Here is a 16,470-nt window from a genome sequence, read left to right as displayed (position 1 = left end):
TGATGTATTGTGCTGCATTAGTGTGATTTGCAGTATGATTGGCTACATAGATATTATTTGTGCCTCTCCTGTGACCACAGTGCATAGACCTAACAATCCTTTTTAGGAGTACCTTCTTTTGTGTGCCATTTGCTGTTTAGCTATTGCTACCTTTAATTTTATGTGTGCTTTATTAGGTTTTTTCTTTTATTTCAGATTTTCATGTGTATTGTTCTACTTTTCTGTTAGGGATAAAAAAAAATATAGACGTTAATGTTTTAAGGTTAGGGTTTAGGGTTTTTTTTTTTTGTTTTTAGTTTTTTTTAGGGAGGTATTTTTCTTTTAATAGAAATTTGCAAGGGCTCTGTTTCTTTTATTGCAGTGGAAAGTTGTCATAGTCAGACATAGTCAAAGCTATTTTGTTGCAACACAATACCACTTACCTGTGAAATACAGTTCAATGCACCATATGAACACATCCTCAATTTCCCTTTTGCCATAGCTACTAATAAAGTTAGGCAATCCCTTGTGTTCATAATGGCATGGAGGCTTAAAGGTTCTGCACATGCAGCTAGTAGGGTGCGAGAAAGCTCTGCAATCTGCTAATGAACAAATGTGCCACCTAGAAGAGGTGCTGCAGAGGAAACTCTAGGCTACATTTCCAGATAATGGCAGGATCCCTTCCCATGCCCAAATTGCCTCCAGTCCTCAAATCAGGAAGAGCAGCAATGGCATACTGCTAAAGCTGCTTACTTGTGCATTGAGTCTGTATAATATGTCTCTGGTTTTCTCTGTAAAATAATACACTCTAATTTTTGTTTCAAGATAAAACCTGCCAGGTCTCTCCCTCTTAAAATGTAGCCTATTGAAGCTTACAAAATGTATATTGATACAATTTTTCTGCCTATTTTTAAGGAAACAATATACTCTCATTTTGATTTCTTGATTCAAATTGCCTTATTTTATTCTTGCAAATTGTGGCTTCTTACATACGTACATAATTGTACACTTTTGCTGCCTTTTTCCTGTTAAACTTTACACTCAGTTTTGTTTTTGTTTTTTAAACTGCCTATTCTTTCCCTCTTGGACAGCAGCCTACTAAAGCTACTTACATACTTAAATTCAGTACAATCTCAAAGCACAGTACATAAGGCTTTTTTCTCTGACATAATACACCTGTGATTTTGAATTATTGAATAAAACTCATCTGATAACTTGCCTAATAAAACTGCTTACATAGTGTGCAGTGGGTCTGTACAATAAATATGGCTGTTGTTTTAGAAATAATACACACTCATTTTTATTTCACAATAAAACCTCTCAGGTCTCTCTCTTTTGACCTGTGGTCTACTAAATCTGCTTACAGAGCATGCTTTAGGTGTATATACAATATTTCTGTCTATTGTTTTGGAAATAGAAAAAAGAGAAAGTTGACAACTAGTTTCTCAACAAAATAGTGGACTTTGTAGACACAACATAAAGCTCTTAAATTATAAAACTATACATTTAATTTCATTAGCAAAAAAAGGGGGAGGGGGACAGCGCTCACAAATTAATTAATAATCCAAATCTCATGAAATATGCAAATAAGTTTTCTAAAAAAAAATGCACTGTGCAAATGTATGCGAGATGAATTCATGACATCAATGCTATATATATCACATTCCAATAAAGTGACCATGCATCGTGCTAAATATCATATGAATAATCCAAATCTCTTGAGATATGCAAATAAATTTCTCAAAAAATTTACTGTGCAAAAGCAAGATGAATTCAATACATCAATGCTATATATATCACATTCCAATAAAGTGACCATGCATCATGCTAAATACCATATGAACAAAGTGACATCGCATAAATCCTGAAGTAAAATATATAAAATATATATGCAACAATATAGTCTTTATGTGCAAAAAAGCAAGTGCGAATTAAAGTGCATAAAGGTGCTCAAAAAGTCCCAATCAGGAGTGCTTCCTTAGATCGTGATGAAACAGGAGAAGAAAGGGAAATCCACCACCGGATCAATAACACACTTACCAGATGGCCCCTTGGGGTCTAGCATTGGTAAGTGGTATGCTGTGTGCAGAATCCCAGTATAGATGGAATGCCGGCTCCAGCTTATATATGGATCTCTCCACTCAATCCGATAAATGAATATCCTTCAAAGCCTCTCCTCAGACCTTAATCAACCCGATCATATAAAGAGAAAAAACTCCATTGTGTAGTATGTAATCACAGTTTAATAAAAGTAAATGGAGCCACTTACATCAGGTTGTACATTGAAGAGCAGTTACAGCATCGCATGCCGGTTTGCTTTCCGGCTGCGTTCCAAGGAACCGGAAGTGACGTTGGCGTAATGCGTGGACCCGACCGGTTTCGTCAGTCTACGTGTGACGTCATCAGGGATCACGCATCACGCTCTAAACCGTCCCTATATATACCTCCAGATGGGGATAGTTTAGCCAACAGAAAAACGGCTCTTAAGTTAGCCCATACATGGCGAACGGAAATGGATTAAATGTCTCAAGCCCTCTAGTGGTCTTTTGATATACACGTATCCTAATCTAATTCCCATACATAGACACGGATATCTTGTGCCACCTAGTGGACACCGAGAATGATTACTACTATTCTAAATTCCCATAATAACAACGAATATTTTCAAATAATTTTGTATATCCCTTCTGTGGTATATAGGTTCGCTTTATAAACATAATTTACATAATATATAATACATATTAACCATAAATGAAATACTACCCATACAATTTTATAATATTTATTAGTATCTTTAATTACCTAAATGTATTTTTAAATAAATTAAATTTTATTCCAAATATTAAAAATGTATTTCATAATTATTTTAAAACATGACGGTATTACTAAAAATGTAATTATGATTATTCTTATAAACCATATATAGAGATCTGATATATTGTTAAAATCAATAGATTTTATAAATATTTATTTTGGCAAATTTTATTACTAAATGATTTTGAATATTCCTAATTCTTTCATAGGGGTAATTTTATGTTTAAAATGATGATGAATATATGAAAAATATATAAAAAATATATATTTAAATTTTTTAAAATGTTAAAATTATAAATATTAATTATTAGATATAAAACAATTTAAATCTACGTCCACATTCATGCCATAGGGCTGGACAATATGTAGACGATAGATCCATTCAGTTTCGTTTCTCGAGATTCTTTGGACCTTGTTGCCTCCTCTCCAGTGAGGTTCTATTCTGTCAATCCCAAACAAGAGTAGTCCAGATTGATGTCTATTATGATATAAACTAAAATGATTTGAGACGCTGTGTTTGGGGAAACCTTTTAGGATATTATTAACGTGTTCGTTGATGCGTACGCATCATTTTCTTGTTGTTCTCCCCACATATTCTAACCCGCAAGGGCATCTTAATAAATACGTCACGAAAGTGGACTAGCAAGGTGATGAATTTCTTTATATCATAGACCCTTTCTGTGGTATTTGAGAAGAAGGAGTTTAGTTTTCTATGTCTGTTTCTTAAAGTGCTTTTGCAGGCTTTGCATCTCTTGCAATAATAAAATCCATTTTGGGTGGGTCTGGTACATTAACCGCTAGTGTGTGCCTGAGGTTTTTGGCCTTCCAGTAGATAAAACAGTTTTTTTTGGTAGTAAATCTTTAAGTGTTTTATCATGTTTTAAAATGGGCCAATGTTTCCGAATGATGGTTTCAAATTGCTTATAGTCCCGGCTAAAATTAGTTAGAACCGCTGTTTCGCCTAGATTATATTTCTCTCTTGTTTTTTGTTTCAGCATATCATCCCGATTCATGTTTCTGACTATTTCTTGGGTCTTCTTTAGTTCAACTGAGTTATATCCCTTCTCTTGAAATCTTCTGAGAAGCAAATTTGATTGTATGTCATAATCTGATTGGTTTTTACAATTTCTTCGGATTCTCATGAACTGACCCTTTGGGATCGCTTTTATCTATTTCGGATGATGGCAGCTGTTTGTTGGTATATAACAGTTGCAATCCGTTTCTTTAAAAAAGGTTTTCGTTTTAGCTGATCCATTTTCTGATCCTATAGTCAGATCTAAAAAATTAATTTGTTTCTTGTCCCATTGTGCGGAAAACTTCAAGCCATATCTGTTCCGATTATTTTTTTCTAAAAACTGTTTTAAAAGCTCTTCTGAACCCTCCCATAAAATAAATATATCATCAATATATCTTTTATAAAGTTTTAAAAACGGTTCCCTCTGGTTAAAAATCTCATCCGCTTCCCATTTTCCTAATAAAATGTTTGCAACACTGGGCGCATATTTTGCGCCCATTGCGACGCCTTTTATCTGATTAAAAAAATCTCCCTTGTGCCAGAAATAATTATTATTCATGGCTAAGTTTAATGCATCGCTAATAAACTTCCTCTGTTCCTCTTTAATATCAGATTTTTCTCGGAGGGCGAATTCTATAGTTTCTGCCACATCTTTTTGTTGTAAGCTGGTATATAAAGACTCAACGTCGATTGTTACCAGTAACGTGTCTTCTCGTATTGCCAAGTTGTTGAGGATGTTAATTAAATGTTTGCTGTCTTGCAAAAAAGAAGATAATGTAGATACGATTGGTTGCAAAAAAACATCTGTATACTCTCCAATTCTGTAGAATACTGACTCAATCCCACTTAAAATTGGTCTTCCGGGGGGATTTTGATTATTTTTATGTACTTTGGGAAGCTGGTACATCACGGGTAATCTTGGGGCATCAGGTACAAGGTACCTGGCTTCTTTCTTTGTCAGTATCCCTTTGTCTTGTGCGTCTTTTACTCGATTTTTCAGCTTTTTCCTGAGGGTGTTGGTGGGATTTCCTCTTAATTTTCGATATGTGCTTTGATCGCCAATCAATCGGTCCAGTTCTTTATAATAGTCCTCTTTTCTTAAAATCACTATACCGCTGCCTTTGTCGGCTGACCGAATGACTATATTTTTCCTTTTTTCCAATTCTTTTATCCCTTTATTAACTTCATTTTTCCTTCTACATTTTAGCGGTTTTAATTCATCTCGCATACATTTGCACAGTGCATTTTTTTGAGAAAACTTATTTGCATGTCTCATGAGATTTGGATTATTAATTAATTTGTGAGCGCTGTCCCCCTTCCCCTTTTTTTGCTAATATTAAACACGTGTTGTTTTAGGACTAGCAGCCCACTAGCAATTAAATTTGTTTATTTATTATCACCTGTATACTCACAATAAATTAGCACTATTTTCCTAGGTGCGGTCACGTGAGTTATAAAATCACACCTTGCTTTATTTAATTTCATTAACATTAAAAAAACTCACATCATAAATACAATACGTTCAGTAGACTAGAGCAGTACCCAATCCAAGCACAATGGAGGAAAAACCTAATTGTATAGACTGATACAAATGTGGGAAAGATCCATCAAATGAAGGTACATGTGTCTAATGACAACAAGTGTATAGAGTCACATTTCCAGACACTTGAAGCAAGTGGATGAAACGTATATCTCAAAAGCACAAAGTATTCAAAGTGTGCAGATGTAGTCTGTTATCAAACGAGGCAGGTACTCCCCTCATCAAAGAGAAACAACGCTTGGACTCTAGATTGGAACCTGGCTGGGCACCCAAAAGACAGGGAGCTGAATCTCCATAGTGTGTTTAGCAAGGATTTTAGATGGTGTCAGTTCAAGCGTCTTTTATTCTGGCTATTCCATGGTGTTGATTACAGACTACACACACAATCAGCCTCTGCATCGTGATATCTCCTCCACTATTATTCCACTATTATTATTACTTTTTTGGAACCTGGTGGCTCATTAACTTATTGCACACAAACATGCTATGATGGTCTGGTTTTCGGAATAGAGGACATTTGGGCTTTTTAGCCCCAGTGTCATCCCACTTTTTTTCCCACTTTCTGTCTGAGGTGACCCCTGTGTCCACCTCCATGATTGTTTGTAAGGCCCATGTATCTACCTTCAAAGCCAATAATCACCCACCCAATCAGTCCTGAGGAAGCAAGGAATTTTGCGTGAAACGCGTTGACTGTTCTAAGCACACCACAGAGGATCCAAAAATGTGACTCTATACCCTTGTTGTCATTAGACACATGTACCTCCGTTTGATGGATCTTTCCCACATTTGTACCAGTCTATATGATTAGGTTTTTCCTCCATTGTGCTTGGATTTGGCACTGCTCTGGTTTACTGAATGTAGAGGGTACTACATTGTTTTTATGATGTGATGTTTTTAATGTTAATGAAATAAAATGTATTATTTTATAATTTAAGAGCCTCATGTTGTGCCTGCAAAGTCCACAATTTTGTTGAGAAGCTAGTTCTCTACTTTCTGTTCATTTTTCTCTATATTATTGGATGTTGGCAGGGTGAGGGTTCCCCTTATTATAATTGTTTGGGAAATAATATACTCTAACTAAAAACCTGCATGGTCTCCCACTTGACTCCCAGGCCTTTTTAGGATCAGTATTTTTTGCAATAAAATTCCTTATAATCCCCAAACTTGATATATTTTTTAATGCAGAGGGACAAGAGAATACATTGGTAGGTGTTGACATTTGTTTTATGTCACACTGTACTTGTGCAGCAGTTTTTAAATGAAGTTTTTTGGGGAAAAATTTTAATGCAAAAAAATGCATTCCATAACTAATTTTTTTGGTAAAATATAAAAGATGATGTTACACTGAATAAAAGTGCCACACTTTAAAATTGTGCATGCGTCCTTGCTTTGGCAGGACTTATGCTGAAATTGAATACAAAGAAGATTAGCATGGCCTCTGCGCAAGGATGACACGCAAATTCATGAAACATTTCAAATTTTTGAAACATGATTGGCAACTGACTATCACCTAATGTGTTATTATTTTCTCATTATGTATTGGACAATACTGTGGCGGCAAGATGGTTGTTATTCTGCTTTCATTGTGTTTTGTTATTCTTCAAAACCTTTCAATAAAGACTATTGGAACATAAAATTGTGCACGCCCGGGCAGCGGTGACAAACCACATGAATTTTATTATCTAAAAAACCTACCTGGCCTTTAAAACTGTAAACTAGTAAAACTAAATAGACATTGTACAATTTTTCTAGATGTTGTCTTTGAAATAAAATGAAAGTTTTTGATTTTACACTAAAATTTGCCTGGTCTCTTTGTCCTAAATTGTTGGTTAGTGTACATTGATTCTGTACACTTTTACTGGATATTATCTCTAAAATAATACAGGCTCATTTTTATTTCATGATTAAACCTTGCTCGCCTTTTGCTCTCAAATTGCAATTTAGGTAAACTGCTTACATAGTGTACAGTTAGTCTGTACAATATTTCTGGCTGTGTAAAACCTGTCTTGTCTATTTCTCTCTCTTAATCTGCTAAATCTACTAAAGCTGATTTTATAGTGTGAATCAGGTCTGTAAAATATATATTTTTATGTGAAATAATACACTCTAACTTAAATTTCTTAATTAAAACATTCCTAATCTCTCCCTTTAAATGTGTGGCCTAGTAAAACTGCTTACATAATGTGCTTTGAGTCTGTGCAAATTTTTGGCTGTTGTCTCAGAAATAAAAGAAAGTGAGAGTCCAAGATAACCTGCACCTGTTGTTTGTGATGGCAACTAGACACTGATGATGTGCTGTAGAGATGGCCTTGCGGTTCGCGGCAAATTTTGCTTGTTCGCTACCCGCCAAATTTGCGAACACATGGCGTTGTTTGCGGCGGCCATATTAGTTTACATTGGGGAGAACTTTGACCCATGACACAGCTGTCAGGGGGAACGGGAAAACAAATTGAAACATTCCAGCACATGGACAGTCCCCCTACCCTATAAATAGACCTGACCTGGCGGCCATTTCACATTCCGCTTTCTGCCAGTGTAGGGAGAGGTCTGCTGTGCTCATGAGGGAGAGTTTGCTAGACACATATAGCGGTGTGAAGATCCACAAAAGTCCTTTTCAGGGCTGGTATTTCGGTATAGGCCTTCTACACTCTCTTTTCAGGTTAGGGAGAGGTATCCAGTCGGTGCTTTAGGGGCAGTTAGAGATCGGCTGCAGTGACACAAATCGCTATGTTAATGTCCACAAAAGTCCTTCTCAGGGCTGGTATATCGGTATAGTTCCAGTCTCTCTTCAGTATAGGGACAGATTATTCAGTCTGTGCTGTAGGGACAGTTAGAGATCGTCATCCGCAGTGACACAAATCGCTCTGTTAATGTCCACAAAAGTCATTTAAAGTGCTCCAATATTGTTATAGGGTCTATTACAGTCTCTTTAGTATAGGGGGAGGTATCCAGTGGTTGCTGTAGGGGCAGTTAGAGATCGTCAGCAGTGACACAAATCGCTCTGTTAATGTCCACAAAAGTAATTTAAAGGGCTGCAAATTTTTTGGTATTGCTGTGCAGTGCACTAGAAAGGGGGGTGTAGGTGGGGGAGGCGGGTAATCCACGGTATAATATACTTTGTAGAAAGCATATTATAGTGGATTAGTAGTATTATTGTGCACTGTGCAGCATTGTGACAGGTGTGGTGGTGAGACTGAGCGTTTCTGCAGCAACACTACACACAGTGACAAAAGCACTTATAATGTATTATAACTGGTCTGATAGACCAATTCCCCCCCCCCCAATACCACATATTGAAGTGGGGAGTTATCTGAGTATACTTTTACATGTTTGTGTCATGCAACAATATTGCCTCGTTTGCTGAGTGAAGTCTGGTACACACAGTGCCAAACTCACTGGCCAATTTTTTGAACTGGTGTGATAGACCAGTGGCCCCCCAATACCACATATTGAAGTGGGGTGTTATCTGAGTAAACTTTTTCAAGTGTATTTGTGTCATGCAACAATATTGCCTCATTTGCTGAGTGAAGTCTTGTGCACACAGTGCCAAATTCACTGGCCAATTTTTTGAACTGGTGTGATATACCAATGCCCCCCCAATACCACATATTGAAGTGGGGTGTTATTTAACAATATATTTTTCTAAGAGTGTATTTTAGTCCTGCAAAAATTTGGCCTCTTGCTGTGTAAACAGTGCTACACACAGTGACAACAGTTACTGGCCAATTATTTGTAGAACTGGTGTAATAAACCTGTGGCCCCCCAATACCACATATTGAAGTGGGGTGTTATCTGAGTAAACTTTTACAAGTGTATTTGTGTCATGCAACAATATTGCCTCGTTTGCTGAGGGAAGTCTGGTACACACAGCGCCAAACTCACTGGCCAATTTTTTGAACTGGTGTGATACACCAATGCCCCCCCAATACCACATATTGAAGTGGGGTGTTATTTAACAGTATAATTTTCTAAGATTGTATTTTAGTCCTGCAAAAATTTGGCCTCCTGCTGTGTAAACAGTGCTACACACAGTGACAACAGTTACTGGCCAATTATTTGTAGAACTGGTGTGATAAACCTGTGCCCCCCCCCCCCCAATACCACAGATTGAAATGAGGTGTTATTTAACATTATACTTTTCTAAGATTGTATTTTAGTCCTGCAAAAATTTGGCCTCTTTTGCTGTGTTAACTGTGCTACACACAGTGACAACTGTTACTGGCCAATTATTTGTAGAACTGGCGGACTGATGGACCGGCAGATAGGGAGGAGAGGCAGGCAGAACTTGCATTCACAAGAGGTACAAAGCAGACTGCAAATGTTTCAGGAGTGAGCCATCAACCATGTACAGTCACATCTGGCGCTCCCAGGACACCGGCACATGGCTCCGCAGTGTGGGCTTTTTTTAATGTGTCCGTTGCTGACACCAGTGTTGCCATCTGCAGCCTTTGCAGTCAACGCATAAGTCGTGGTAAGCCCAACACTCACCTAGGGACACCAGCCTTAAGAAGGCACCTGAAATCCACCATCACCAAGCCCAGTGGGAGCAACACCGTCTGAACCCACAAAGCCACACTCCATGCTCTCACCGTCCAGCCTCTTCTCCTTCTCCTGTCTCCTCACAGTTGTCCAACACTCCACCTTCCATGATGCTGCCGTCACGTTGTTCTGGAAAAAGGCAGGCTTCTATGGCTCAAATGTTGGAGTGTAAAAAAAGGTGTCCAACAGATGTCCGACTACATCGGGTTGACGACCAATGTGGACGCACTGAGAAGTGATGAACTCCTGGACTACTGGGTGGGCAGGCTTGACCTCTGGCCAGAGCTTGCACAATTTGCAATGGAACTGTTGGCTTGCCCCCCGTCCCTTGTCCTGTCCAAAAGGACGTTCAGCGCAGCAGGGGGATCGTTACAAATAAGAGCACTCGCTTAGCTCATGACAGTGTAGACTACCTCACATTTATAAAAATGAATGAGGCATGGATCTCTGAGGAATTCAACACATGTGACCACCAGTAGACCATGTTTCATTCAATTCCTCATCACAGGCCACAAATATCTGCCAGATCGCCATCAGCCCACAACAATTCCTGGTCCTTGTCTTCGCTAAATACAGCGGCATAAAAGGCATTTCATGTCCATTGAATGGCTATTTTTTGGGGCCTATACAGGCCGACACTTACTGTTCTGTGTACTGTGAATGCTTACTGTACCTCTAGCCATCATATACTACGTTCTTTGCTGTCAGTTCAATCCATGTGAGCTAATTTCTGGAGCCTATACAGGTTGCCACTTACTTGTGTATACTGTGAACGCCTTCTGTACCTCTAGCCATCATATACTATGTTCTTTGCTGTCAGTTCAACCCATGTGAGCAAATTTTTGCAGCCTATACAGGCCGCCACTTACTTCTGTGTATACTGTGAACGCCTACTGTACCTCTAGCCATCAAAAACTAAGTTCTTTGCTGTCAGTTCAACCCATGTGAGCTAAATTTTTGCAGCCTATACAGGCCGACACTTACTGTTCTGTGTACTGTGAATGCCTACTCTACCTCTAGCCATTATATACTACGTTCTTTGCTGTCAGTTCAACCCATGTGAGCTAATTTTTGCAGCCTATACAGGCCGCCACTTACTTCTGTATACTGTGAACTCCTGTACCTCTAGCCATCAAAAACGAAGTTCTTTGCTGTCAGTTAAACCCATGTGAGCTAATTTTTGGAGCCTATGCAGGCCGACACTTACTTCTGTATCTTGTGAATGCCTACTGTACCTGTAGCCATCAAAAACGAAGTTCTTTGCTGTCAGTTCAAACCATGTGAGCTAATTTTTGGAGCCTATACAGGCTGACACTTACTTATGTATCCTGTGAACGCCTACTGTACCTGTAGCCATCAAAAACAAAGTTCTTTGCTGTCAGTTCAAACCATGTGAGCAAATTTTTGGAGCCTATACAGGCCGACACTTACTTATATATCCTGTGAATGCCTACTGTACCTCTAGCCATCAAAAACAAAGTTCTTTGCTGTCAGTTATACCCATGTGGGCAAATTTTTGGGGCCTTTTATGGCCGACACTTACTTCTGTATCATGTGAATGCCTAATGTACCTTCAGCCACAGAATACTACATTCTTAGCTGTCAGGTAAACGCATGTGGGCTAATTTTTGGGGCCTGGAATGGCCGACACTTACTTCTTTATCCTGTGAATGCCTAATTTTTCAGACTGGAAATGAAAAACAATGGGTCTGTAAAGGTTCCGCCAAATTGTGGAATGGATGCGCACCCATTTTACAGATGTGTGCATGGACCCTATATGTATTAGACAATGTATTTACCGGCTGCTGTCAGTTCTGGCTGATCTATGAAAAAAAATATATATTTTTTGCTGTAAAAAAAAAAAAAAAAATTTAGGGCAACTTTTTCAATTGCAATACTTCTGTTATGACATGCTCCATGGGACTATTTGTGCACAGCTAGTACGTCTTTTGTGGCTGCGAATATGACCTAAAGGTTTTTAAAGTTCGCCTCCAATTAAAGTCAATGGGGCCCGCCGCGAACTCGCGGTTCGGGGACTTTTGAGAAAATTTGCGGCTGGCGTTCGCGAACCGCCCCGGCCGATGTTCGTCTATCCCTAATGTGCAGGGCAGGAGTACCTGGTAAGTGCCAGCCTCATATAAGAACCTAGTGGTTTGGAATGTTAAAGGGATGGGTTTTGGCCCTATTCTTAAAGATGAGTACCCTGAGTATCTATCTCAGACAATTAACCATTAGTATTGACTGGTGAAAACAAAGCAAGAGAAATATGGAAACTCCATCAGTAAAGAAACTGGTGTATTGATTAACATATGTTAATTTATGCACATATAAATCATTTTGTGAGAGTAATGTAGGTAAAGTATAGGAAATTCATGCTGGCTTCATGGAAAATGTGGAGGTTTGCTGTAATATAAGGGTAGGGGTGTAAATATGTTATTTAGTGTGTGTTTTTTGTGTTTTACTTATTGCTTTCTTTTTTCTTTTTCTTAGGTGGAATGTGCATTAGTGTAAAGGAAACACGTGGAAGGGAAAGCACAGATATTTACTGGTATTGTTTTAAGGGAAAGGGTGGAGGGACAGGTATGAAAATGGGGGAAGTGTGGGATTTGTTTAATGTTTATGATTGTGGAAGCATTGGAAGCCCAGGAGCTGAAATGCCCATTCCTTAGCATTGGATGCCAGCTGTCAAAGGCAGCTGGCGGTCCCAGATCTTACCCCTACTGAGACCTTCATGAGCCGCCAATCCCCACTGCCACTTTAAAACAGCACTGGGACAAGTAGTGATGTTCACAGCACCATTCTAAAGTGGTGCTGGGGACTCAAGTGGTTAAACAAAGTCAAGTGGTGTATTTTCATCAAACTCATCATTGTCAGACAAGGGAGTAATGTCTGCTTTGACAATCAGAAAAAATGTATGTGTTTCCGATGTGCCTTGTCTTAATGCGATCATCACAAAAAACTAAGTTGCACTGAAACTTTGTGTTTTGGCATTCATATCATTCCTCTTTTGATCTAGAGTTACAACTGCATTGAGTGTAATTATCCATGCAGAGCCATAGCAAGATCATATGATCATTATATACATCTATGTTGTGGCAGCAGAAAATAGTAGTCCTACTCTGTCTTTATTTCAGGAAATATGATTGCTTGAAAACATTCCACTTAAAGCCCTGCTGAGTTCCTGCTCACCTTGTTAGTGTAAACAAGAGACCTTGCAAGAAATAAAAATATGTAATTGCAAATAATAAATTAAAAATATTAAAAAAAATGCCAATCCATAAATAGTCTTAAGAATGAATACATACAAAAATAGCAGTGGAGGGTGACAAAATGGAACAGTGTTTGGCTCTCAGCCCTTTCAAAGCTCAGATTTCTGCCATAGGCCTCTCTCTTTTGTTTTATAACGTTTACCTTTAGAATAAAATGTCCCTGCGAACAAGGGGACCAAGTATAATACAATGCACTGTTCCACAAGTGTAATGTGATTGGCACACCTGTAGGTCTTTGTTGGCACCCCAAAAGCCTGACTGATATTCTCCCATATTGCTTACCTTCACTTGGCTCTAAAAGTTCACAGGAAAGTCCTAATACGTAGAACACACAGCAGATATTTAGTGAAGGCCTCTCGAGTAAATGGCTTATATGAGTGCCTGGGGAGAGTAGGAGAGCAGGTACACATTAGAAGCACTTCAAGGCATACAGTTGCTCTGTGCCTTTTTTATTTTTGCAAAGTGACAAGACAGTGTATAGTTACCAGGTTGTATTGCCATCCCTGTCTTTTTTTTTTTGTAATAAAAAAATGTAAATCTGTACGTACCGTTGAAAAAAAAGCTCCCATCTATACTTCCAGTTCCTTTTTCTCTGACGGAAGGGCTGCCTAACACCTTATAAAATATACTTGGTGGTGGCTTTAACAAGTTTGGCTGTAGGCTTTACACTTGTTGATTGCTGCCTGATCTTCCTCCTAGCCGTATTATTGCCTCACAACTTGCTGTTGCCTGTCCTTCCCCTTGTGTTGTGAATGGGCAGACAACCTATGGCCATAGGTTTCCACTGCGACAATGACTTCAGTTAGAGGGATCCAGACACCATGCAGTAAGAAGTTTCTTTTGTATTGCCTTCCTAAAGTGACACATTTTGGACTCCCACTGGGAAGTAGATCTCAGATTTTACCCTTGTATCAGAGAGATGTAAAATGTCCTTCTTGAAGGCTACCCCAAATTTCCCCTTTCTCCTCATCACCAGCACCACCAACCCTCCTCACCACCAGCACCTAAGCACTACCACTCCTCACCAGTGGTCTATGGACTGGCCCTGGGAATAGCTTCCCAAAAATTCCACCGATTCCTCATAGCCACTAAGCAAGTAAAGAAATAGTAGGAGGAAAATTCCATATTAGTAATTCAAATAAATGGCTCAAATGCTCAACCTTAAGGTGAAGGATAAGGGCACATTAGCACCACCTAAAAAGAATGGCTGCTATTTGCCCTTTAGAAGGGTGGGGAGAAGTAGGAGAAGGAGGAAAAGGACTAAGGACTCTGCTAGATTATATTAAAAGAGTTTCAGTGAAATGAACTAGCTCTAGAAAAAAAATGCTGCTATATACCCTTGAATAGGAGGAGGAGGAGGAGGAGGAAAATAGCACTTTGGCAGGTCCAATAAAATGGCTGCTATGCACCCTTGAGAAGGAGAAGGAAAAGAGTGTATCTGCAGCACTCTAAAAAAATATGATATGTGCCCTTGAGGAAAAGTTCATGCCTTTTAGTACCAACCTATATCATTGAGGTGCTGCTCCCACCCAGCTCTTTGGTGCATATTCATGTGTTCCCTTATGCATATGGTACTCAAATGGCTGGTACTTTTATCATTGCTGATACATTGCAGACAGAACGTGCAGGCCACCACTATGTTGTTGGCAGCAGATACAGTTAAAAAGGCACACAATGTAGAATTTGTTTAATTTGCTACCAATTTAAGTGCAGTTTAAACATACTGATGCTAGCCAATTTCTACTAAACACATACCTAAAGTCTTAAATATTTTAGTAATAATTGAGTTAATGGGGATTTTAAGGGATTTGGGGAATGTGCTTTTAATTCATTTTTGTGCATTCTGTTTGACATTTTATTACATTTATTACTGTAAAAAAAAAAAAAAAAACTTAACTTGTAAACTATATAAATAACTACTTGGCCTCTAGAACATTTTTTTCATCACTGTAAAAATCTGCATTTTGTGCACTAAAATAATGTACAATTTCCAGAACATTATACATTTTCTGAAAGCAGAGGTTTTGCAGAATAAAAAGATGGGTTTTCCATGTGTATTTTTTCACCATACTTACACAACTGTTTATCAAATGCAAATTTTCAGGAAAAAATATACTAAAATGAACTTTAGTGCAAACACATAAAAAAATACTGTATATATTTGCAAAAAATAAACAGATACCAAACATGTCAAGTTTTAAAATTGTGTGCATCCATGATTTCGCAAAAACACGAAAGTACCCAAAATTCTTCGTAGATGATAGCTCATCAGTTTTGAGTAAATCATGAATTGTGGTCTTAGCATTATTGCTCCTACTCTTTGTGGCTCTTATTGCTCCGACATTTGTGGCAATACCTCACATGTGTGGTGCAATCACGGTTTACATAGGGATGCTTACCCTGGGTATGTGTGTTTAAATTTGTGCAAGGCAACAGGGTTTCATATATATATACATTTTTATAATTATTATTACATTTTATTATACGTTTATCTTTTCATATTTTTTTTTTTCATTTAACTGTATTGCTATCACAATGGGGCTAGCAAGCCCTTTATTTTTTAATCTGTTGTGGCTCCCACTTCCATCATTCAATTCAAGCCTATTATCGCTGGGGGAAAAAAATCACATGTTGCAGCAAAAATGAACTGAAAAAAAATTTTTTTAGTAAAAAGTAACAGCAAAATATGTTATGCCAAAATACGGTGTCCGTGTGAATCGAAATGTTCCCTGTAACACCACTTACAGCTTAAAGGCATTTCCAAAGTGTGTAATTGAAAGGGTTGGTGTTTTTTCCATGTCATCCTAGAAGTTGCACAAAAATAAAACCCGCTGTACAGTATTTATTTATTTTTTTTGTTTGCATGTGTACATGTTCTTTTTGGCAATAGCAAGCTCCCTGTGCCCTTCGTTTGACATGTTTATTTGCATAGAGAATGGACTTGATATTCAAGTTTTACCCTCCACATCAACATCAAGATCTCTCAATATGCTATAAAGCACCAAAAATGATTATTCAGGGAATACTGTTAATACACCAGAAGTCCCAGGGCAGGCTAAAAAAAAAAAAAACATCTAAGGCAGGTAAGTAGCAGTTCCTTGATAAAAAAAAAAATAGCCTACAACGCAATGTGGCATCCTTAAATAGAAAGTACTTCCATCCAAATAAGATGTCCATCAGGCAGTAATCACTGCACTTTGTCAGGAAAATCACATGAGTATGGATTTTCACCTCAAGGGATGACACAGAAAGAGTCCCACATGTGTACTCATGTGGCTTCCCTGATATGGCCCAGTGGATACTAAAGAGTGTTT

Source organism: Pelophylax lessonae (genome assembly GCF_965119305.1).
Source record: "Pelophylax lessonae genome assembly, chromosome: 4".
Lineage (NCBI taxonomy): Eukaryota > Metazoa > Chordata > Amphibia > Anura > Ranidae > Pelophylax > Pelophylax lessonae.
Note: the sequence above shows the minus strand (reverse complement) of the source record.